Genomic DNA, 27,217 nt, shown 5'->3' with positions numbered 1-27,217 from the left:
ATTATAGCTCCAGTTCGCAATTATATCGTAACCTCTGAAAAGCGATCAAAATATAAAATGAAAAAAAATTCATTCCTGAACAATAAACATAACTTCTATGTACGGGCTATGGAGAGAGTCTTGCACGGCGTAGACCGTATATCTATATGATCAAATCAGAAATGAAGGGATTCACCGATATACAGGATGTAACCAGAACGCGACGCTACCAAAAACACAATCCAATACCAATAACCACTTGCATTTCGGTATTTTGTAGTTTTAATATTTTTCAAACCCGCAATGTATAGCGTGCCAAACTCGGGTCACTAGCGTGCCAATGTTTGGTTTTCAACTTCTCAATTCTGATGCTGCAGGGGACCTATGACTACTAAAACTGATGGGATTTAGAAACTGTCGGTTATAAATTGACATAAGTGGAGAAGGCGGATAGAGAGGCGCGAGGGGTGCAACGGATCTACGTGATTTTTTGCATGGATATAGAGTGGAGTGGAGTAAGAGTTCCCACCGAATTTTTAAAAACCTTAATCCACGCGGACAAAGTCGCAGGCATCAGCTAGTAAGCAATAAAAATTGACTCTTGATTTTTTATATAATGTTCCCATGAATTTCCATGCACATTATCGTATTATGGCGTTTTCTTCTTTATTGAAACGTGTAGTTGGTACTCGTAGCTTGGCAAGTTCAAAAAGAAGTAGCTACGGCGACGCCGCACCGAAGCGTCAGCTATATATACGTGGCAGGTTCCTATGTACCGAACTTAAGGCGAGTCACCGAGGCGGGCAGCGCGAATTTGAAGTAAACCGCTTGGCAACGTTCAAATTCTGTGTTTCAAACGTTAAATTTGAATTTAATAAATTATAGAAGTCCTGTTGAAAACCAAAATTTAGCAGGTTCTCTGTAGTACTTGAAGACAAATATTTCCATATAAAAATTATTTGCCAAGTCAGAAATTTTTGTATTAAATAATTCGTTTTAGACTTTTATTTCGGCTTATTTCAAGATTTTATTTGATCGAGTGAAGTACTTCCTATTGTGTATCAAAGTAGCACATTCTTTAGATAATGTCTTTAGGTATATTGCATATTTTTAGCAAGGCCATTATTTAATAGTAAATACCTAAAACATTTGATCTAGCAAACCAGTTTTTTCAGCTTAGCCTCGGTGACTCGCCTTAAAGTTTATTTTTATTTATTCTACCCTACACCAATAGTGAAGCCCGTACTCGTAAGCTCTGTTAGTTGTAAAGTATGTCAACACTTTGAAATAGAAAATGTTGCGGAGACAGCATACTAAGGATCTCGCAAGTGCTTCAATTGCCGTTCTAACGGAATCCAATTTCCAAGAATACGACCAAATGGCGCTAATTTTAACTTGCTAAGAATAATAATTTCAGATGTACAGAAGAAGACGCTAATAGATAACATACAAGAAGAAAAGGAAAAGGGAATTTCTTAAAACGGTGAAGGAAAATATCGTAAACCTGCATGACTTTCTCAAAAAATATCGTGAGGAATTCTGCATGCCTGAGACATTCTCAAAGGTGTGTTAAGTCTGCCAATCCACACTTGGCCGGCGTGGCCAAACCCTCCTCATCTTTACTGGCTCACTAGGTTCAAAAGTTTTATATCAAACCTATAAATAGCTTTTCTATTAGGTAGTAGGTACCCATTTATGCGATAAAATACTTTGGACTTAATAATATCTTCAGTACCAAGTGCTGAGTTCCAACAAATGTAAAGTCAATTACAAAGTTAATTATTATCAGATGCCACCGCAAACTGTAAATGAGACGGTGTAAAGAGCAATTAAAAGTTTCAGTTACGCCGAAGCGGCCCTAAGGGTTCCTACACATTGACAATTTTCTCAATGGATAGTGGTAATTTGAACAGTTTGTATTTTTTAATTTTTGAACAAAGCTTTTATAAACGCCGTGTCCCAAAAGCTGCCCCCCAATTGTGTAAGAAAAACGTATTCATCGTTATCGTAATCGTCAAAAAAATTCTGCCCTTTGATTGGTTTATTCGCTGTTTACATTTTTTCACAGCCAATCAAAGGGCTATATAATAACCATGAATACGTTTTTCTTACACAATCGGGAGGCTGATCCACGCGTCTGGTGACCTGGTGACGAGCTGGTGCTTATTTCGCTCAAGCCTTGCCATTCAGCGAGGTAATAGCGCCACTGTATTGGGCACGATGCCCATAAATGACCTTGGTACGTTGTATATTTTTTGTAAATATAAAATTATTCGATTCAGGTTTTCAAAATATCCCGGGAACTCTTTAATTTTACGGGACAAAAAGTGTAGGCTACTTTTTATCCCGGGTATGTTATCCCAAGGTAATCTATCTCCATTCTAAAGAATCTAAAGATCTAAATACGTCTAGTAGTTTTTGCGTCAAAAAAAGTAAGCATACACACCTATCACAAACTTTCACCTTTAATATTAGTGCGAGTCACCCAGTCCCCAAAGTTTGAAATTACCATTTCTGTATTTTATGATACCGTAAGTTAAACATGAAAAGGTGAAGATTATTAATTTTTACCTAAAAATATACGCTTTTTTTGTATAAAAAATGATTATTTTGAAATAGATACTTGCAAAATATTCTTCAATAACTAAGAGAACTATCCGAATTCCGATCCCATAAAACAACGCTCTGTCTAAGATTTCAATCTCATTTCGCATCTATTGTAATATTCAAGCCCCTTAGTATGCCCCAGTTTCATAAAGAATTGCAGTGAATATTTTAAAGGAGCGCAAAGCATATTTTGTTCAATGGCATTTCTGTAAGCGGATCCAACTATAGCTTTAGGGTTACATACAAACTAAACTAGCGGCACGCTATGATGGCCGGTTTGACGTTTGTCCGCTCATGAAGTTCCGTATTAATTGATAACGACTTTGAAGGAAATAATTGTATTACTTTATTGACGATAGTGATGTGCAGAGATTCATAAATTTTATCGAATGTAGTTTTAGGTTTAGGACTCAAAATTTATTTATTAAATTGATTTCTTAAATGTATACAAGTGTAGAAAAATCAGTTTGCACCATTTAAGGGGTGAATGTACTTGTGAATATGAACAATTTTCACTATGTGGACAAACCTCTGAAATCGCAAAAAAATATCAATAAATTTTTAAAAATGGAATCTAATACGATCGTCACATAGGATCGCTGGCTAGCACAACTACTACCTCCGGCAAACTCGCGTCAATGCTCAATGCAAAACAAAGCAGTTTCGAATTGACGTTGCTTCGAAAAGTATAAACTGTCAGTGCAATGCGATTGTGATATAGTTTTGACCTGGCTTTGGATTTCAAATATTGATACTGCATTACTGTTGACCCTTGCTCGTTAATTTGGACTCTGTTCAAGCCCTTTGTTGTGGATTTCGTCGATATGACCGAACGTACGCAGAGAACTGTTCTAAATAGTCAGACACGTGAGTTCCTAATACGCCTTCGTAACTATTTCGATCGTGAAGCTCAAAATGGAGGGCCAATTTTACCTATAACGTCAGTGGTTGAACGCGTAGCTGATGCGCTTAATATTGGACAACGAACTGTTAGACGGATAACTAAAAAAAAATATGGCGAGACTGGCACAGAAGAAAATAAACTTCACACACCAAAAAAGAGAAAACGAGCAAAACCAGTCGTAGGCATCGATAGCTTTGATGCCGATGCTATCCGAAGACATGTTTACGGCTACTATTTACAGAAGGAGTATCCAACAAGAAAAAAGTTGGTGCATTCACTGAAGGAAGCTGGATTATTCTTCGGTGGGGAAAGTTCTTTAACGAAGATTTTGAAGACCATTGGATTTCGATACAAAAAATGTAACAAACGCAAAATATTGATGGAAAGATTTGATATAGCGATGGCAAGGTATACTTTTTTACGGCAAGTGAAAGAAATCAAAAATTGGCAAAATGTTGTGTTCTTGGATGAAACATGGCTTAATGCTAACCATACTGTAGGCCGTTCTTGGAACGATGACACAGCAGCATCTACTTCCAAAGTTCCTGTAGGAAAAGGATCGCGACTTATAATTTGTCACGCCGGAACCATCAACGGGTTTGTCGAAGGTTCTCTCATGGCTTTTGCGTCAAAAACCACTGGAGACTATCATGAAGACATGAATGGAGAAAAGTTTACTGAATGGTTTACCTCAATGTTGTGTAGCCTCCCTGAACCATCTATTATAATTATGGACAACGCCCCATACCACTCGATGCAAATTGACAAGCCACCTGCCCAATCCCAAAGAAAGCTGATATCGTCGCATGGCTTCGTAAAAATGGCGTAGATGCAAACATGAATATGTTAAAAGCGGAATTAGTACGTCTTTTAAAAGAAAACAAACCAACCAAGATCCGATACGTCATTGACGAAATAGCATTAGAACATGGGCACAGAGTTATACGGTTACCGCCTTACCATTGTGAGTATAATGCGATTGAGTTGGTGTGGGCTCAAATTAAGGGATATGCTGCAAGACACAATACAGAACCCCCATTTACCACAAAAAAAATGCTAAAATTATTAGAAGAAGCTTGTGAACATGTGACTAAAGGAGACTGGGAAAAGGTTGTGAATAGAACTGTTAAATTAATAAGGGAAGATTATGAAAGAGATGTGAAAATAGATAATATTATAGAAAACGAACATATAATTATTAATGTATGTGATGATAGCAGTGACGACAGTGAAAATAGTAGTATGGACGAATCTGATTAATTATGGCCTTTTGTGGCACCTTTTTCGGTATCTTTTGTATTCATATGTTTCTTGTGTGCATATAAAGTATGTATATTCATTTTCGTTCAAATATTCAGTTCGTTCAAATAAATTAAATAAACATATACATTTTTGTTTTATTAAACCTATTTAATCAGGTACAAAAACAAAACTTAATTGTTTTTTGTTCGAGAATAAATTGACATTCCACATCACTATTGTAATGTGTCAAACCGGCCATCATAGCGTGCCGCTAGTGTAGGTACAGTGGATGATAACGAATGTGAACGTATATTTCTTTAAAGATTGCATGTCACATTACAAAATGTAGAATCTACCTAGAGTAGGTACGAAAATAATGCAATATATTATAAAAGGCAAAGGTGACTAACTGACTGACTGACTGATCTATCAACACACAGCTCAATCTATTGGATGAATCGGGCTGATATTGGCATGCAGATAGCTATTATGGCTTAGGCATCCGCTAAGAAAGGATTTTTGAACATTAAACCTCTAAGGGGATGAAATAGGGGTTTGAAATTTGTGTAGTCCACGCGGACGAGGTTGCGAGCATAAGCTAGTGCAGCTATAATTCAGTAAAATTGTTGTATTGTAAAGCAGATAAGTTTTACTATACTCGGAGGTAGATTATTATACTCTCTCATTTATTAAAATACTAGCTGACGCCCGCGACTTCGTCCGCGTGAATTTAGGTTTTTAAGAATTCCGTGGGAACTCTTTGGTTTTCCCGAATAAAAAGTAAAGTCCTTCAATCACGTCGCAACGGAGCAACGGATTAACGTGATTTCTAGCATGGGTATAGTTAAAGACCTGGAGAGTGCATAGGCTACTTTTTATCCCGGAAAATGAAAGAGTTCTCGAGGGATTTTTAAAACCTAAATCCACGCGAACGAAGTCGCGGGCATCAGCTAGTGGTATATAAAGGTCTTGCTCACGCGTTTAGCGAGTATAGGAAAGCTTACTTAAGCAAGTAAGTGTGATAATAAATTACTTAGGAACGGACTTCTATTTCTAATTCTAGACAGGCATTCGGACAGAGTGAACCGTGCTCCGGTAAATTCAACGTTTATTTTTTGCACCAGTTAATTCTAGTTAGTGCTGAAACAGAATTTCTAGTTTTTGATTTCAGTTAGGAAAAGTTATTTTTTTTTCATTCTTAGTGCAATAAAATATCAGACATTTCACCCCCGATTAATAGCCTCATCTGGTGACAGAGGGGCTGTCTCATTTTTTGTGCAACAGATCAGCCTGGCTGTCCAGTGCGGAAATGCAGCCAGTATTCTTCGCAGTAGCGTGCAGGTCATAGAGGCATAAATGCACTGCTTACCCCAGTTGTAAGCTCAATGCATATTTTTCATTAAGACCTGCCAGTGAACAGGTTCCTACCTAACTAATGCCTAACCTGGCTTCAAACCCTGTGCACGCCACTGATTCTTGGCACCCTTCCACGTGGGCATGATTGTTTTATTGTAATATTTTCATTAAAAAAAAGTTTATTCGTAGTGCGCTTCGAACAAAATGTAGTTTCGCCATCATTTGAATCAATCAAACTCAATAATATTTTATAGACACCTTTTAGAAACTAATATCTGTGTCCGTGATTTGCCAAATGTTCGTTAAAATAATTAGCTTCAATGTTACACGGGTACAAAGATAGGTATACTGACATTAAAATCTTTTAACTCATGTTTAAATTCTAAAACTAGATATTTTACAAAAATCTGGCAATCCACAGACACAGACGTTAGTTTTTAGAACGTGTCTACAAAATTTCGTCGAGTTCGATTGGTTAATATTTAAAATTAATAACCAAACTACGTTTGTATGGCACGGCTGATGGAGAGACCCCGATAACCTGAACTAAGTAACCAGGGTGAAACCAGAACGCTAGCAAAAACTTAGTGCTATTGTGGCTAATTCCGTTGTACACAATCTCTAAACTAAAATAAAATGAGACGTCTAAATCTATTGCTATCCTTTTCATGATGTTGCTTTCGGAAAAGGATAGCACTAGATTTAGACCTGTTAATTTAGTTTAGATTAGAGATTGTGCACACGAGAATCGGCCCCATTGTTATACTACCTAAACACAATCCAATACGAATAACCATTTGCCTTATTTTGTAGTTTTAGTGATATAGTATTTTTCCAACCCGCAATGCATAGCGTGCAAATCTCGGGTCAATGCCCCACCTACGACAAGGTATTGACTCCGACTGGACTACTTACGCAACGTTTGTTAACCTCCAGCGTCAGTCGGGTGTTTTATTTGCATCATAAATCTTGAATATTTACAAAATACAATTGTACTACGGAACCCTCAGTGCGCGAGTCTGATTCGCACTTTTTTTTTTTTTTCCTTATTGTTGAGTGCCAATTAGCTACTCAATTATATTACGATCTAGCCTAATGTATGACTAATAAGTAATTTTATTTTAACCTAAACTTATAAATTATCTTATATACTAAGAAATTGTCCACTGACGCATCTTAGTCTTTCTTGATTTGAGATATGACACTTTGTTCACGTGTTCTTTCAGCACTTGACACTATGTACACTATCACTAATCACTATACACTAACTCAAAAGGTTTGGTCCTTTTTAGTCTTCTCACTGACTCCGTTACGTCAAGCAGCTGGATTGCTTCAACGTTAACGTGGTGGTGAAGCCTATAGTCGTGGGCTTTGGCAGATTTGGTGATAACTTTATGGACGTATTCAATTTGAAGGTCCCTATGAATATCATCATTTCTGATGTACCAGGGTGCATTTACAATATTCCTGAGTACTTTGTTTTGGAACCGTTGGATGATTTGGATGTTACTTTTTTTGGTACAGCCCCACAGCTGTATGCCATAAGTCCAAATGGGCATCAGGACTTGTCTGTACAAAATAATCTTGTTTTGTATTGACAGCGAGGAATATCTACCAAGTAGCCAATACATCTGTTTATACTTTATATCAAGTTCTTTCCTTTTTTTCTTGACATGAGCTTTCCAGCGCAACTTCACATCAAGTGTGATTCGCACTTGACCGGTTTTTTGTTATATCATATCAGTAATCATCAGTACTATCACCTGTCTTCGTTTTTGCTAGCGTTCTGGTTACACCCTGTATGTATAACCAAATAAATTATGCAGTAAACTTCTAAAGTTTAGCCTAATTTTACCTTCAAAAACTCTAAGGTCGACGCGTGTTCAAAAATGCAAAACGCCATTTTCATTTTCACTCGCTATTCAAGTTCACGAAGGGCTCTTTAGAGGTTAATTTTTTATTCATTGTCAAGCCTTGTAGTTCGCCATTCAGAAATAATCTAGGTAGGTATGCTTACCTGCTCGTAAGTTAAATCGATAAGAAGGCGCGTTCTTCAAGTTAGGACAAATTGGTTCTGGAGACCGCAATAAAGTTACCTAATTCCAATACTCAAACTGAACTCCTTCATTAGATACCGACCATTGTAGAACTACAGAGGTTTTCATAATAGAGAGAGAGCCAACGCGTGCCAGACCTTCGTTATTTTATTGAAAGTTTCTCTCAAGTATTGTCCCCAACACTGGGCGGAACGTTTGTTTGGATCATAACAGGTAATAAAGGTGTAAAAAAATCTTTCGTCAAAGTATAAAGTCACAAGTAAACAAACGTTCCTCCCAGTGTTGAGGACAATACGCAGAGAAACTTTCAGCTTTTATAAAATAATGAAGGTCTGGCACGCGCTGGCTCTTAGTCTATAAGTTTATCACAATTTGATAAATACTTAGGTACTTAGTTTATATAAAGAAGAATAATTATTATATACTTACTTCGCGAAAGTGGTCAGTTATATTATCGCTGAACAAACTGCAATGTACATAAGTTTTTTCTTGAATTCATTTGTTTACCTATGTGTATTATTTCCTCGGAAATGAGAGAAGAGTATTATAGGTACAAGTCTCGGCCGAAATAGCAATTAACAGACTCTTTTAGTTTAAAAGGACTCAGCCGTAAATTACTTTATTTCTAGCCAGGACGATAATGTATGTGTTTGCCAAATGTGTTAATCCAGGGTATAATCTATCTCCATTCCAAATTTCATCCAAATCCAAAGCCGTTTTTGCGTGATTGAGTAACAAACATCCAAAAATCCAAACATCCACACTTTCACATCCATACTTAATATTATAAATGCGAAAGTGTGTCTGTCTGTCTGTCTGTCTGCTAGCTTTTCACGGATCATACGTTTAACCGATTTCGATGAAATTTGGTACCGAGATAGCTTGCATCCCGGGGAAGGACATAGGCTACTTTTGATCCCGGAAAATCAAAGAGTTCCCACGGGATTTTTAAACAACCATATTCCACGCGCACGAAGTCGCGGGCATTAGCTAGTTTATAATATTAGATACTAGGATATAGAAGTATAGACAAATTTTTTTTTTTCAAAATTCATGAATATTAGATGATAAAATAAAAAATAAATCTTTTTTCGTTTTACGTTCCATTTACATTTTAATGATAACAAAATATGAATATTTCCACATAAATGTATTCTATGAGTGCCGTTATTGCTAACAATATAATGTGACTTCCGTATGAAACGTGATTCGATATTAGCTACAATCGCACCTGCATCAGCGATAATAGCTATTCATTCGATTGGCTGAAATTTCAACTTTTGTACCATTGTGATTTGTGTGAAATTCACAGTACCTACCCAAAAATAACATTAAAGTATCATCATCATCATCTGCGTCACAAAAGTTTAAATATCGATATCCAGTTTAATTTCCAAATAATAATAGACGATGTTACTGGGAATAGATAACTTCGTCAGAACTTATGAAACTAGAGACTAAAAAATATAACTCAGAAACTGCCATACCCCTTCCAGGTCCCAGCCCGCTCCATCTTAGACTGCATCATCACTTACCACCTTGTATGTGAATATTTAAAAAGAAACTTGTACAAAAACTAGGCTCAAACTATTGACTAAAAACAGGGAAAACGCGGAGATACGGAAATTGCCGTCACAAACCTGAGGTGATAGTATAAAATTGATTCTCTAATTTGTCCATAAATCTACAGCCAGCGCTCTAAGCGGAAAGGTTGCAAAATTAAAATTGATGCCAATGAATGTTTGCATTATTATTTTGTATTTCGACTCTTAAATTCTATCAACGTTAGTGAGAAATCTCATACTATAGGTATAAGCATAGGTATTAGTGCGAACTGGTAACGAAATTGCAAAAGCCTTAGCTAGAACGAGATAAACCACCCATCCACCAGTCGCAATGAAGATGGCCTATTTCAACGGTACCCTTGGAAAAGGGCAAGAAAAGCTTAGGAAACAAGACTACCTTAGTGTTTTAGATCCGTCCGTCCCTCCGTCCGTCCTCGAATATATATTTTCGACATTTTGCACGATAAATCAAACGGACTGACGGACGGCCATCCGTCCGTCCGTTTGCATCGTTCGAAAAACGAAAAAATACAACTGTAACAGGCAAGCATTTAAAGACTCCTATTCTTTGTTCCTTCTCTGTTCTATTTTTTTCACTATATCTACTTCTCTTTAGTTATAACTAAGTTACACCGGAAACGGGATAAAATAATTATTTACTGAAATACATGGACTTGGGTATTATATTATGTCCATGCCGAAATCCTAATTTGCAGGCGGATGTTTTCTTGTTCTTATCATCATTATCATAATCAACCCATCGCCGCCGGCTCACTACAAAGCACGGGTCTCCTCTCAGAGTGAGAAGGGTTTGGACATAGTCTACCACGCTGGCCATGCGCGGATTGGTAGACTTCACACACCTTTGAAAACGTTTTGGAGAACTCTCAGGCATGCAGGTTTCCTCACGATGTTTTCCTTCGCCGTTAAAGATCTCCGAAAAGTTAGAGGTGCGTGCCCGGGATCGAACCCCCGACTTCCGATTAGAAGGCGGACATCCTAACCACTAGGCTATCACAGCTTATGTTGTTCTAGTACTGTGTCATAAAGAAGAATCAAATAAGAAATGAACCTAATAATAGTTACCTGTGTAGGTTTAGTGCTGACGACGCGACGTAAAATTTGAGTATATAATTAACCCCGAGCTCTGTTATTACCCCAAAGAAAAGGAGCCCTAACAAATGTACCTTTACTTCGTCTTCACAAGAATTACAAACAACAAAAAGGTCATTTCCAGTCCGAAATTCGTGGACTAACGACCTTTCTGGAACCGCGCTGTGGTGAACATAATTGACCGCCTACGAAAGGAAAATTTTGGGAAAACTTTTCTAAATTGCCTAATGTGTGGTCTGGTGGAAAACTTCAGCTGTTTATACATGACACAATACAGTCTACCAAAAAAGATGTAACACCAACCCATTTACTGTAACACCAAGCATTCTAACCTAGTGTATTCTCTCAAATTATATGGAGAACACAAGCTATATCTATGTGTATTTGAAGAAGAAAGGGAAATATTATGGGCCTAACCCCGGGATGTAAGCTATAACTCTGTACCTATCAAAATCTATTATTAGTGTGGACATGGATAAGATATAACTGAAATGTAATGTATAACTGAAATGTACTCTTGTTTAAATAAAAATCACTGGGAATTGCTAAAAATAGCTAAAGACATCGAATTATCTACGCCCTCGTTCGTCTCCAGTTCAAACTTTAATTATTGAAGACTAACAATTAGTTGCAAAGGACGTTTTACAAAAGTTTTTTTTTTCTTTTCTAAGCAGTAGCAACTCACAGTAAATGTAGAGCCAATTGTCAGGGCTAATATATAACTCCGCCCTATTATCATAGGGCTGTCACTAACATATTTTTTAATCCATACTAACATTATAAATGGGAAAATGAGTCTGTCTGTCTGTTGCCTTTTCACGGCCATCCATTTTGACTAAATTTAGTAAAAAGATTACCTCCCGGAAACGGGTATAACATTATAGACTACTTTTTATCCCGGAAACATAAAGAGATCCATATGATTAAAAAAAATTAATCCACGCTTATTTACTTATCTATGCCCTATAACATTAAATATTCTAAATTATATTACTTTTGCAAATTAGCTCTATTTAAAGCCAAATTTTGAAGCATTTTCATGCGTACATACCTAAACTAATACCATACATTGATCCGCATTGTTCACACATCACGCTTCTCGCTCTTGAGTATGGTCGTGCCCATAATACCTAATGTTGATTTCAATACCATGCTTCTACTCATATTGACGCGACTGTGGAGAGCACCTGTATTCTCATCTGTCTTTTTCTATTCAGTCATACCATTCCCAATATAATATATAACCAACAGGTCGATTTCGTAAAACCTGCATCAATCATTATTTATTACAATCGTAATTGTTGTGATTGGCTGAATTTATGGTATTATTGTTGCAATAATGAATTATAGCCAATTGTGAGCGAGCGTCAACCAATCAGAGGTGATTGCGATCGTGACATTGTAGCTGTCATTCTAGCCACATGCAATCGAGCCACGGGTTCTGTATATTCATAACTATTTCTACAACCAGAAGTGACTTGGCAAGCCTAGGTCTACTCTAGTATGATCATGTAAGTGCAAATCAGTTCTTATCCAATCAAGCGGAGTACCCGTGTAAATTCCCCACAAATCAGTGCCCACCATTAACAAACCGCTCACGTAATAAGACTTATTAGATTATAGTCACTAATAGAGACGTCTGCTCTAATTTATCGAAGCAACGTTCGCTGAAATATTGCCTCATTAGGTCAAAATTGATTTATTTTATGGCGTAAGGAAATTATGACGGCGCAATATGAATCGAAACTAGCTCTTCTGTGAATTTCACCCCAGGCAATTTTATCCCCATTTTCATAGAGTTCTACTTTTTTATCGCCAGTAGGTAGCTAAGTATAGGACTAAAGTTTGATAATAAAAATTTATCTGATGATTCGTCTCGCCAATTGGCTGACAGAACATTTTTCATTATTTTTTATTCCATTATAAGTTAACCTAGTGCCACATACGACAATGTGTGCTATCCTGGCGCTTTTATTACTTTGAGCAAATGTTCGAGTGGTGGAAGCGCCAGGGTAACTTATCTCTAAAAAGTGAAAGTATTGTTTTTGTGCCACAATTATTCACCAGATGAATTTGTAGTATGAATAAAAAAGGAGACCTACCTGTTCTGAAAGCGCTCCCCAGATGCTAGCAATAAATCTTTTGGAGACAAATAAAGCCTACTAAATCCCCATAATACTTATTTATTCTTGTCGTTGAACGTATTTTTCGAGAATTTGATAAAAGCAAAAGAAGACAAAAGTTAATTGTGGAAAATATTCTATCCTATTTTTATTCTGGGTCATTCGTAACAGTAATATGAGCGCTCCATTTGCATCGAAAAACTGATAGCCTATCGTGCCATCGCCTTTTATTTTTATTTATATCATGAATTACAATTAAAATAAATTAATCAAGAATATACGTGAACTGTGGTTTACTTTATAATGGCAAAACTGTACCGTAGACTTTGTAAATTCTGAAGCCACTCTGTAAGGTATGCTTCAACAATAACCTCTTCTGCTTGAAGAAGGTAGCAGGAAGTATCATTCTGATGAAAAAGGCTCTGGTGGACAAAGGGCAGTTTAACTATTTCAGATCGACTAGACTAATGGATAGGTATATATCAACGGTCCATGTCACGAAACAACGACACCGGTGCAATCAGTCTAGCTCTGCTACCAATCCGCCTACCTACATGCCAAGCGTAATAAATGATCATACATATTTTAGGAAAAATCTTTTAGCATGGGATTCAAAATATAGGATTGAATACCCAAGCACTAATCTTATGTCCAGCAGTCTATCGGTTAAAACGACTGCTAGGTACAACGAAACGCGTTGCGGAAACAAAAAATATTATTTGAAAAGTTATCAAAGCAAAGCCTGGCTTGATTCCTCAAAACAAATTAATTTCCAAAGCGCTTAAAACTTTTGAGTACAAAGCCGATCATAGCCGTAATTATTTTGAAGGGAATTTTTGATACGAAAAATCCCTGTCAGACGTAATCTTATAATTTTACTGGCGATAGGAGGCCCTCAACTTGATATGATAACTGTGCGTCAGTGGTCAAACTGAGTAGTCAAACTAAGTCCATTCAGAGAATAATTGGTTTTTTAAATATTCTGTTTTCCGGATGGAGTAGGATTTTTTGGGATAAAAAAACCATTTGTCCGTCTCCGGGATCACTATGCCAAGCTATTTGTGCCAAATAAGTACATATCAAGATCTTTTCAGGGGGTAGGCCATGAAAATATGTAAGATTTAATGTCTACTCGGCAATAGATGTAATACTATAAAACAGTGAACAGATGTTCGTCCTATTATCATATCTATATTCACCCAAAGACTATTTAGGAGCAAGGTGTCTATAAATATAATTTTTATACTTTGGACCAATATATTGGCTGCCTTGAACAAATCACCCACCATAGCCTTCAGCTGTTATTATCAGACTCACTACTATATTAGACATCATCAATGTCACAGCCTGTAAGAAAAAATCGATAATTTTAGTTCACCATTAATACACTCTGAAGGTCAAATTGAAATAACCTTCACCGATACACCAAAATATTAACTGGTCATTAATTTTCTATTGCCGTGACTTTCGTAGTTTCGTGGGGTGTGAATCAAGTATATTTCGGGAAATGTGACATACGGGGCCATAGGCTACTTAAAATCAATATGTCAGGTATTACTAAAGTAGGTACCTACGTAAACAGTGTAGGGATTACTCCCCGAAATTAACGCCGGCACCACACGTTGGCCCCAACGATGGCCCAAACACTATTCGCCCAACTTGTGGCGCGGGATAGCTTTTCCAACGTTGGGGCCAATGCTAATTTCCCAATCCATACGCCGGGCGAAAAGTATTGGGGCCAATGTGTGGAGCCGGCGTCAAACGCATAACGTGGTGTTCGAAAAAGGTATCTTTGCTTATAAGTCCTGCAAATTGCTAATGCACGTGGCCGCCATTTTAGTGACGTCAGATCTAGACTGAAGTTTCGAGCTGATGGTATATTTTTATTTTGGCTGTCATCAAAATGACGTCATTTCGATGTTAATGAGACATGGTTCCAGCGCAATAGCAATTTGCGGGACTTATACCTTAGCTTAGCAGGTAGGTACCTATTTCAAAATGACGATGTATAGCCTGTGACATAGCTCTCGGTATAGGTCTCGTTCCTAGAATAATAAGAGGGGGGTTCCAACATCAATGGTCTCGTTCCTAGAATAATAAATGGGATTCCAACATCAATGGTCTCGTTCATGTAATCGCGTCTGGTTCCACACCGATGACGCCGCCCGCGCCGCGCCGCCGCGCCGCGTCGGCCGCCGCCCGCTACACGCAGTCTAGGTTACAAGCTAGGTTTACATTTCAAGATCTAATGATAACAAATAGGTATCTATCTCAATCAGATCACATAACAACATGGATCACGTGTAAAATGTACATGTACGATACTAAAGTATTTCTGAAATTATTTTCATTTCAAATAGAAAATCTTGCTATAATTTGGGGATGGACATAGGTCACTTTTGACTCGACAAATCAAAGAGTTCCCTTGGCATATTTAGAAGACGTATGAAGTCACGGGCCTCATCTATATTGGTATGTAGTTCATGATGAATAAATAAATGAATTTTTACAAAGGACATAAAATTACAAACAATCAAATATTTAACTTTTACGCTAAAAACCGCAAGAAACGTAAACAAATCCACTGTGGACTTTTGCTTTTGCATATTAGACGAAAAACAAAAATTGCAGTTTATTTTTCGGCACATAATAATATTATGTAAGTACATATACCCATTACCTACTCACATGGCCGTAGCCAGGAGGCGTTTTGGGGGTTAAACCCCCCCCCCCCTATACTAGATATACTAGTTCTAGAATTAATCTTTTTTTATATTTTAAATATCAAAAATATCGCGCTCGCCTCGCTTGCGCTTTTGTTCTGTATTAGTTGATGCCCACCCGTAACTTTGTCCGCATTAATTTAGGTTCTCAAAAGTTCCGTAGGAAATCTTTGATTTTACAAGATAAAAAGTCTAGGTATGCATGTTTCTGGGATGAAAGCTTTCTCTGTAGAGTATCTGGTTAAAAAGATAGACCGTGAAAAGGTAACAAACAGTTAGGTAGATAGAACGAATCTTCAAATTTTTTTGACTTTAGTTTCTTAATATTCAAATGAGAATGAAATTACGTTTTTATGGAGCGAGTGACGGATAGAACCCTCTGTTAACAGTTAGGTACACTGTAATTTTTTCCTTAAATTTTAGCTTCGGCTTAAAGTAGATAAGTACGATATGAAAACATGCTAAGAAAATATTGTGTACCACAGCCTAGCTTCAATGGAAAGAAAAAAAGTCACGCAAACATGTTAAATATGTGATCGATGTGACGTGCCAAGGTTAGCGTGTCACCGGGCCATGCAATGCTGAGAGAGCATCGCTACACTAAAATTGCATCGATTTTCACTAAAAACCATCTATTTATACTCGCGAGTGTATTTATTTAAACTTAGCTCGACTTGTCTCCGGGTACGAAATAATATTATATGAAAAAAAAATAGCTTTCAGTGAACTCGTGGAAATGTATAATTAGTAAGTATTATCGTGGGATTTGGGCTCTCTTTGTAATCCATCACATCACACCAATATTATAAAGGCGAAAGTGCTCGTGCTCTTTCAGGCAAAAACTACAGGATGGATTTGGCTGAAAATTTAAATGGAGATAGGTTTTACTCTGACTTAACACATAGGCTACTTTTTTCCGGATAATCAAAAAGTTCCCGCGGGATTACAAAAATCCGTATCCACGAGGCTGAAGTTGCAGGTATCATCTAGTACCTACTTCGCGAGGGGTTTAGGGGCGCTCAATACTAATCTTGGGCACCCCTAAACCCCGTGCTTCACTCAGCGGGGCGATTGTCTAAAACCTGCATCAATCATTATTACAATCTCAATTGTTCTGATTGGCTGAATTTGTGCGATTCTTGTTGCAACAATGAGCAACAATGCATTGTGGCCAATAGTGAGCGAGCATTAACCAATCGAGCGCATTAATTAAGCGAGTTGATTGCGATCGTGACATTGTAGCTGTCAAACAACCGCGGTAGGGCCACAGGATTCTAGATGCAACACCTTCGCTGCGCAAGGGGGCTACTCTAAAAATGCCTCGTTATGCTTGGGATTTATCCTGGCGCCCGTGACGTAAGACATTACATTACCCCCATGTCTACTATTATTAACCTTAAGCATTTAAATACATACAGACATGGCTTTGTCCCTCCGTCCTAGTCACAAATCACAACATCGTTTTATCGTCGACTTTATTGTATTTTTAGGGAAGTTAACGAGACGTATTCGTATATCCACCTAATGTATTTGGCTATGGGTTATTATAAGCCATTAGCACCATGTGGCACACAAATCTTTATAGTTTTTTCGTAACACTATAATCATAAACCACAATGGACGTGCTCAAAGGATCCAGTAAATCAATAAAAATACATTACGCTCATTAATGACGTCTCAAGGTCGAATCACGCAGAAATAACCTTTGCCATGACTTTACCCACGACCAAAATATTAACCGGCCATGAATTTTATATAGCTTACAATTTTACGGGGTGTAAAAAATGTCGCGGATATATCTGGCATATAAAAGTTTATATGCCACGATTTCCACGTTTATGTCGCATGATGTTCCTGTACTTATTTATGTAAAAGGAGAAACTAACTGACTAATATATCTTACGAAAAACACTGCACCATCAAAGTGTAAGTATTCATTTTTAATCATAAAGAGGGCATAGGATATTTCATATTGGATATTTTATCGCGGCAAAAGAGATTCCTACAGGAATTTAAATATCGAAATCAACGCAAACGAATTCACAAAGCTAGTTGTTTATGAAATAGAATAAAATTAATATTTTTGTAACACACGAGAAAATTAAGAATTCAATTATTTTAAAAGGTCCACATCAAAGGTTAAACAAATGTTTCATATTCTGTACAACATTCTGATCATATCAACTTTAAATTTCTATTATTTATGTGACTTTATACAGTTTAACGTGCTCATACTACATAATATAAACTAACTGCTCAAGCTTGGCTTGGAGTCCCAACTTATTCAATTAACTGCCTTTGAACCCTGTTTGAACCTCACTTTATTATTCAAATGGTGTAAAGAAACGCTTTTCCATTTTCCAACTGCTTATCGAATAATTTATATTGCAATCTAAAAGGAACCCCATTTTACTAAATAAGCACCTAAACTAGAATATATTAGCAATAACAATTTCACTACTTTATGCACAACTAACTCATGCTCGCGACTTCGTCACACACAAATTTCACACGTCACGCGTGTCACGCGGACGAAGTCTACGGCATAAGCTAGTCTAGGTATAGTACTGAAAATACAGACAGTCTACGACAAAAATACATGTAGGTTAAAATGTATTTTTGTCTTAGAGCATTGCAATTTTTGAACCGCATTTTGATACTTATACCTATTCTAAAGCATTGTATTACTAACTCTTGTTTGTCAAAATAAATATACGAGGATGTTATTTGTACAAAATACCCAATTGTTACCCAGTTGTTGTTGTTGTTATTTGTATAAAATTGTAAAATAATATTTTATGTTATCTTTATAAATATCTATTTTGTTTTATCTTTATAAATATCGTTCAATATAATCTAAAATTAAATTTAAAGTTTGCTCTGAACACAAATAACGTGATACTGGCAACACAAACTTATTAGAAGAAAAGCATTACTTACCTCAAAGTTAGAGAAAACAGGACCTTGTTTCCACTGTACTGTACAATAAATTGAACAAATACTTGGAACGCAAACTTTAACATCGTTAAAGTTTTTCCATCATGAGTTGTGTATTTTGTTAAAGGCGATATGCGATATTCAATGGATATAATATGCTAAAAACATACTTCGTAGCTTTTTCGTAGCCCGTAGCACACATTACAGTACGCGGCTGAAAGTGATGAGCCTTTAGAATTACATTTCATCTTGATAGATTTATTTTCAACCAAAGCCTAGAAAAATCCATATCCATACTAATATTATAAAATATGCGAAAGTGTGTCTGTCTGTCTGTCTGTCTGTCTGCTAGCTTTTCACAGCCCAACAGTTTAACCGATTTTGATGAAATTTGTTATAGAGTTAGCTTACATCCCGGAGAAGGACATAGGCTACTTTTTATCCCGGAAAATTGAAGAGTTCCCACGGGACTTTTGAAAAACCTAAATCCACACGGACGAAGTCGCGGGCATCAGCTAGTGATAGAATAGAATAGTTTTGTTTGGCAAGGTTGCATTTTTACGTGATTCAAGGCTAACACATAAGTATGCGCCAGTGTAGCATAGCATTGGTGAACTAAATTGTAGGCCGATGCCTTCAGGCGACGCGCCGCGCTGTCTATGTGTAACAATGCACAACCCATTCATCTCAAGTCTACTGTAGACCCAGATTAGGTAATAAAATATGTCGAATAGGCTTTACTATGCGCTACGTTATGAGCTATAACACATCTTAAAATTGGGGTATTATTTACTATAGATAGTTTCTAGTATAGTAGTTTAGTTTAAATAGTTTCTAGTAAAATAAAGTATTTAGGCGATGTAATTGTTTGTATTATAGCAACTTGTAACTTGGTAGATTTTGGTTGATTTTTTGTGTCCCAAGCACGGGTTGATATCCCATATTATTAGTAATTAATAAAGAAATAGTACCTATAAAAAAGATCACAGATTAATTAAATAGCGAAAAATTGAAGAGAAAATATAAATATAATACCCTGTAGATGTAGAATAATCAGCTATAATTGGTTTGCAAGTTATACCAAAAAAAAAGGAAAGGCTCCTTTGTACCCTTTGCATTATAAAACAGTAGGTAACTGAAGCCGGAGGTTAAAACATTCGTGAGTTAATTTTGCCAAACAGCGTCCGATCCTAATAAAATATTTCTGCAAATCACCGGTTGCGTCAAAATTACTTACTTTATTTTATAATTTAGAATTTAGATTTTTTAGGTAATTCCTCTAGAGTTCAACAAAACTGGAAGAAAAGTTCAACATTACTTTTTATCAACGTACGTCCGCGACAAGTCGAGATGGCAATCAGGGTATGAGGCGGGGGACGCCCCGCACACCCACACGTCACCCGCGCTTACTCGCACCGGGTTAGCGCGGGGGCTGTGCGGGTATGCGGGGCATTCCCTCCCCGATTGCCTTTCCGACCCTTCGCGTACCATATAATATATCTTTTACCAATAAAGTAACAACACAGATTTACTGGACATCAACGGGTGCGGAGTAATGGAATTTACCTTTTAATAACCTCTGTCCGTACACCGCTCTCGTAAATACCTGAGGCGCGGCCATTATATGACTATAGTATCATGTAACCTTCGTATGAAACAGCACCGTACTATATTTACGTGCAATCTGGATATTTTTAGGGTTCCGTACCTCAAAAGGAAAAGCGGAACCCTTCGGAAGATCCTATATCACTTTGTTGTCTGTCTGTCTGTCTGACTGCCTGTCAATCTGTCCGTCTGTCTGTCTGTCAAGAAACCTACAGGGTACTTCCCGTTGACCAAGAATCATTAAATTTGGCAGGTAGGTAGGTCTTATAGCAGACATTAGGGGAAAAATCTGAAAACCGTAAATTTAGTGGTTACATGAACAAATATTGCTATTTTCGACTTTCAAAGTAAGATTGCTATACCAAGTGGGGTATCATATGAAAGGGCTTTACCTGTAAATTCTAAAACAGATTTTTAATTATTTTTAGGCAAAATAGTTTTTGATCTATCGTGCAAAATGTCGATAAAATACGATTGTAGTACGGAACCCTCTGTGCGCGAGTCTGACTTGCACTTGGCCGGTTTTTTGTTTTTCACAACAAAACTACTAGAGGAGTCGGCACTGGAGCTGAAGCACAGGTTCATCCTAGTTTAGCTTCAGAAGCATATCCAGACTAATATCATAAATGTGAGTGTATCAGCTTGCCCGTGTGTCTGTCAATAACCACAATAACAATTCAATAAACCAACAAATAAACACACTTTCGCAGTAGATGATGCCCGCGACTTCACCCGTATGGTTTTGAGTTTTTTTTAATCCCCTGGGAACTCTTTGATTTTCCGGTGTAAAAAGTTGCCTATGTCAATTTCCGGGATACAAGCTCTTTATCTTTTACATACTTTTTTAACTTATGGGCCTTTTGGGAACTCTTTAGTTTCCGGGATAAAATGTAGCCTATGTCCTTCCCCGAGATGCAAGCTAACTCTGTACAAATTTCAACAAAATCGATTAAACTGTCAGGCCATGAAAAGCTAGCAGACAGACAGACAGACACACTTTCGCATTTATAATATTAGTATAAAATATATGGGTAGTGATAATGATTTAGTTTTGCGATAAATCATTTTTTTCATATTGTTATTTCCAGTGTCAAGGAAAAATGCATGCACGGAAATCCTCTTGTTCATCCATCAATGTTTTTCCCGCGCAGATAACGGCAATATCCTCAGAGATTCTAAGTACCTACGACATGCAAGAGAAAATCCGTGCGCATTTTTCTGTTCGCGTAATTCCACAAGATCTGTCTCTGAACTAACTCGTTAGGTGTGCAAAGTTACTTTTGTGTTCAGCTTCTTTGATCTTTGGTTCTGTGGGACTAGATGATGCCTGCGACTTCTTCCACGTGGATCTAGGTTTTTAAAAATCCCGTGGGAACTCTTTGATTTTCCGGGATAAAAAGTAGCCTATGTCCATTCCCGGGATGCAAGCTATAGCTATCGCTGTACCAACTTTCGTCAAAATCAGTTGAATGGATGGGCCATGAAAGGCTAGCAGACAGACAGACACACTTTCGCATTTATAATATTAAATATGGATCATCACTGGCGAAGGTTAAGACACTGTTGGTAATTAGCTTCCATCTTAGACGGCATCATTACTTACCACCAGGTGAGATTGCAGTCATGGGCTAACTTGTATCTGAATTAAAAAAAACAAACTCTAATTTAAAAAAGAAACGTTAGTTCTTACCTTGAGTACGTAGTACATATCCTAATTGACAAAATATTATGTCGAATTTAGTTTAATGTAAAACATCAGACCACGCCCGAATATCGCGTGGTCGGAACTCGTAAAGTTGCCTCGATTGAAGCAATTGTGCACTTGCTGAAATACCCAGTCAAACTATATTCAAATAGGCCATCAGCATTTGACGAATATTTATATGATGTCAAGCATTTGCTTCTAGTTACTAGACTAGTATCGCTTTATCGCTACTCTAACAAAAATAGAAAGGTATGATAGTAATAGAAAGAAGCGGTGGCCTAGTGGTTAAAATATCAGCTTCTTATTCCGTCGGCCACTAAGCGATTTAGCGTTCCGGTACGATGCCGTGTAGAAACCAAAGGGGTATGGGTTTAATAAAAACTGCCATACCCCTTCCAGGTTAGCCCGCTATCATCTTAGACTGCATCATCACTTACCATCAGGTGAGATTGCAGTCAAGGGCTAACTTGTATCTGAATAAAAAAATAAAAAATAAAAAAAAGATTAGAAAGAAGCGGTGGCCTAGTGGATAAAATATCAGCTTCTTATTCGGTCGGCTGCTAAGCGATTTACCGTTCCGGTACGATGCCGTGTAGAAGCCAAAGGGGCATGGGTTTATTGAAAACTGCCATACTCCTTCCAGGTAAGCCCATTTCCATCTTAGATTGCATCGTCACTTACCACCAGGTGAGATTGCAGTCAAGGGATAACTTGTATCGGAATAAAATAAAATAAAAATCTAGGTAGAGTTCAGAAATCTGCTACTATCGGCCTTTAAGCTTTCGAATAATAAGCAAGTAGGTACTCTTCAAAATAATCATACTTAAACAATAACATAGGTAGGTATATCTACTTATATTATTATCCGCGCAAATCTAAGAGATGCTCGAGTTTGCGAAAAGGCTAGTGTAATGGAATAAGAGCCAGCGCATGCCAGACCTTCGTTATTTTATAAAAACTGAAAGTTTCTCTGCGTATTGTCCTCAACACAGGGACGAACGATCAGCGACTATGAAGTTTGGATCATGGTGGCTTTGGGAGATAACAGGTAATAAAGGTGTAAAAAACTTACGTCAAAGTATAAAGTCTAATTATTTTATATTATGTTCTTCGGAATAATTAGTATTAGAAATCACGTCATACATTGTCAGTCACTTAGTGTGTTAGGTGTTAAAGGTTTTGTAAGTAGATTTTTTATGTTATCTCCCAAAGCCACCATGATCCAAACGTCATAGTGATCGTTCCTCTCTGAGTTGGGGACAGAGAAACTTTCAACTTTTATAAAATAACGAAGGTCTGGCTCGCGCTGGCTCTCTAGTCTCTCTCTCTGTAATAGGTATGAGTAGCGACATGCAGTCTCAAGAGACAAAACCTTCCCGACCCTATTACTTATTTCATAAAACTTTCTCCAGCTTCGTACAAGATTATTATTTTCCAAGTAGTAGTAGGTACTAGGTAGGTAGTTAATTTATTCCTTTGAAGCATTTCTTAATAAGAAACACATATGTGTATATATACGCCACATAATTATTAACCAAAGAAACCCCTTACTATTATGTAGTTAATGGAAAAAGGTCATGAATGACGGTCAGCAATGAGAAATAAGTCGCGGAGATATATTTTTATTTTTAATGACGGTGCAGTTGTGAGATAATATTTAAACTGTTTCTGATCTGGTTTGGTCTGGTGGTTATCAAGGGTTAAATAAAAATAATATATAAAAACTTACATATAATATACTCGACAAAATATGTTCTAATACTGTCATCATTTCCTGTGAATTAAGTAGTTCTGTCGGTACCTATTTGTATTTCCTTAAACTCTACTCCTAATTTGATAAGCAATTAGCCTATCGTTATATGTGTTGGGTATTATATTCTTATGATTTTAGTCTTATTTTATGGCTAAACGACTTAATTATACAATAATAATAACTACACATAACATAATAATGTAACTGGGTCAAAATAAACAATTGTACGTATGTCAATTATAATGTTCTCACACGTGTTCTTAGCTATCTTTTGACAAACGCATTTCTTTCATGTTACCTACCTATAGCCACAGGGGAAAACTAGCTAATTATAAACTAAAATAGCACCTACAAGGTCGACTTATAAAACTTGCCCCCTGAGACTACAATATTATTCAAACATAATACCTATCTTATGTACCAGACCAAATACCAAACATTTCAGAAGTGCTATTTCATTATGTACGTACAACAAACAGAAATTGTTTTGTGACCCTTGACTCGGTTCACGGCTTTGGCATATTTTATTCAGGGCGGGCCTGTACATAGGGGCGCGCTAAACCCGGACAAGAACTGTATTATAATGTGCTAACCAATGTATGAAATGAGTTTTGTTAAGTGGCTTAGAATTTTACTTGTGGACAAGGTGGATAAGTTACTACATATTTTACATTTTCTTTTGCAAACAAGTACCAAACATTAAGTCATCATCATCATGATCAACCCATCGCAATGACTTTTCTTTTTATGTGTTCACGGTGTGCACCTGTCCATTCTCTGAATGAGGAGGGCTTAGGCCATAGTCCACTACGCTTCCAAGTGCAGATTGGCAGACTACACACCGCTTTGAGCAGATTATGAAGAACTGTTGGACACTCTCAACTCTCGATGCTCTCCGTCAACGTTGAAACAAGTGATATATCAGGGAATGAGTTTTGTAAACTGGCTCAGACCATTGTTGACAGACACCTCCTTCACATTTACATACTTTGTGTACGTATAGATACATACAAATCGTTAAGAACATATATTTTTACATTCTCGAGTAGGTATAGATACAGCTTGACCAGAAAAATAAAAAACCTCACCATATTGCGGAAAACCCGTGGAAGTAATATAAACAAGACCATATAATCTTAGTGACCATAGCCCATAATATTATCTACTAGTGATGGCGCTCCCAGAACAAGCATTTTTTATATTTCTGGTCAGGCTTTATATAGCTTATATTTATTTAATTCAGGGCTACAGTCATTTCCACATTGAGGCCAAACTGTATGAAATGAATTTTGTAAAAGGGCTTAAAATTTTACACGTGGACAGTGGTTTTGCATATTTATAATATTTTTTTCATATAGGTACAGTTGAAATAAATTTTGTAAAATGAGCAGAATATTTTTTAATTATATTTTTGGCAAATTACTTATTTCAAATTGTTTTTTTTTGGTTTAAGAGAGAGTATTTTTACACATAAATCTTGTAACACCTACCTAGTCTAGGTCTTCTTTTTCTTTACATAAACTTGGTAGGTATTTAAAAATATATTTATAATATGATAGGTATCAAGTTTTTCTCAAATTGGACAAACATGAAACAGAAAATATTCATTTAACGTTCAAATCTGCCCCCCAATTGTGTAAGAATAACCATTTCATGGCTATCGCAATCGTCAAGAAATTCTGCCCTTTGATTGGTTGATTCGCTGTTTACATTTTTTCACAGCCAATCAAAGGGTAGAATTCTTGACGATTGCGATAGCCATGAAATGGTTATTCTTACACAATTGGGGGGCTGATTTCAATCCTTAGTTATGAAGTTTTTGTTTGTTCTTACAAAACAACTTTGGGAAATTTTTGAAATACTTTAGAGCCGCCCAAAGTTTTATAAACAGCGGAAATACCTATAACTTGTTTGCTACCTACTAAAACTTTTTGAATAGCAACAAAAATAGCTATTTTTAAGTTCCCAAAGCATAATAAGTACTGTTATGAATAAATAATAATTAACTATTAAATCAATTTACGTGAAAATCTGGTCTTTAACAAGTACCTACTTTATGCAAAATTATTGAAAAGAGCAACCGCCGAGTTTCTTGCTGGTTCTTTTCGGTAGTCAATTAAAAAGATTTTGACTACTAAAAGTTGCTGATTAAAATATTTCTATCTCCATTTCTTATTTTACGCATAATTTCGGAATGAGAGTAAATTAATAATTTACCTCTACCTGTAGGTAAATAATAGTAGGTATTATTGTAGTTTGTAAGTAGTTTATTTTATACTTAAGTTTTTTTAATACTTAGATTAGTTTTATTTATAAATAACTCTTGCTAATAAATTAGCTAATATGTTAGCTAATTTATTATATAAGTATTAGATATTTATATAATTTACCTTTAAATGAAATCTTTGTCCAATCCTTTCGAACAACTTTCACTACACTTCACTCAAACAGTATTATCCAGTTGCACTTAATTCAAAGTTTGTGTTGTCAGTTCGAAGGTGGCGAGTTACGCGGCGTATCACGCAGGGCGGGCGGGCGGCCGTGCACCGTCGAAGACATGCAGAAACTAACTGAACAGAACACACAAACTCCTCATAGCTATTTCTTTATAGTTAGAGAGTTAGTAGCAATTTCGGTACATGATTAGCTCGTCGTTGCGATTGATAGGCAATAGAGGTTTGCAGGTTGTGAAATGTGAATAGGGCAAATAAGGTGGCAAAGTGGCTATATGACCAGATATCGCCAATTATTTAAAAAATATATAATTTAAAATAGCTAAAGTTATCTTCAGTGCTCTTTCTTGGTATTTAGTTACTTAAGTGGTATGTTAAATTGATTAGTTAATAAATAGATGTAATATACAAAAAAATATTTGCCAGTCGTCAAAAGTTAACGCAGAGATATAGAAATCTGGCGACAAGATTTATAGTAAGTAGCTATCACTTGCAAAGCAATAAAACAGTGGATAAAACAGTGCCAAACACCTGTTTTTTTTACTTAAAACTAGAAACGAATTAGTGAGCAACGAAAAGTGAGTGTCTACTTGGGGCAGTTTTGTCGCTAGATTATGAGCGAGTGTTTTGTGTGACGGGCGATTATTCGCGCGGTCGCTCGGATAGGCCTCCCTGCATAAACTGCGGGAATGTTTTAATTGCCAAGAGATTGACTGAGCGAGTTACCTCTTGTCGCTGCGACAAACTAGTGGAAATAGAAATCTCGCTGACAGTGTGCACAGTCAGTGATCAACTATTAAAATAAAAACTCCATTTCAATCACAATTATTAAATTTTTCTGACATCAGCTCCTATCTTTTGCGCCCATTGTTTCAATTTTTTGCAGAAAATATAAACAATCAGTGACAATCACGTGTGAATTCTTGGCAGAGTCGCAACTATACCACGGCTTTAAAACAAATTATATATTACACTTCAGGAACACTTTCATCATCGTATTTTTAAATCAAAACTCGTATTTTGTCGCGATTGTTTTGGATCCACGTGTTCTAAAGCGTGACTAACTCCTTTAAGATTTCGAAAGAGTAAAGCAAA

At 36.7% G+C, this 27,217-nt stretch overlaps 1 protein-coding gene across 1 annotated transcript in view; it reads right to left on the bottom strand.

The window, feature by feature from the left end:
• Positions 1 to 26,401, bottom strand: part of LOC138403294 (G protein-coupled receptor 88-like) — a 90,620-nt gene extending 64,219 nt beyond the window's left edge. The window contains exon 1 of the mRNA XM_069503225.1: positions 26,060 to 26,401. The gene's annotated coding sequence lies outside the window, so the exon portion shown is untranslated. The remainder of the gene's footprint in view (positions 1 to 26,059) is intronic.
• Positions 26,402 to 27,217: the final 816 nt, after the last annotated feature.

Source organism: Maniola hyperantus, chromosome 15, assembly GCF_902806685.2.
Source record: "Maniola hyperantus chromosome 15, iAphHyp1.2, whole genome shotgun sequence".
Classification (NCBI taxonomy): domain Eukaryota; kingdom Metazoa; phylum Arthropoda; class Insecta; order Lepidoptera; family Nymphalidae; genus Maniola; species Maniola hyperantus.
The sequence above is the reverse complement of the archived record's forward strand: the minus strand, read 5'-3'. Positions and strand labels throughout refer to the sequence as shown.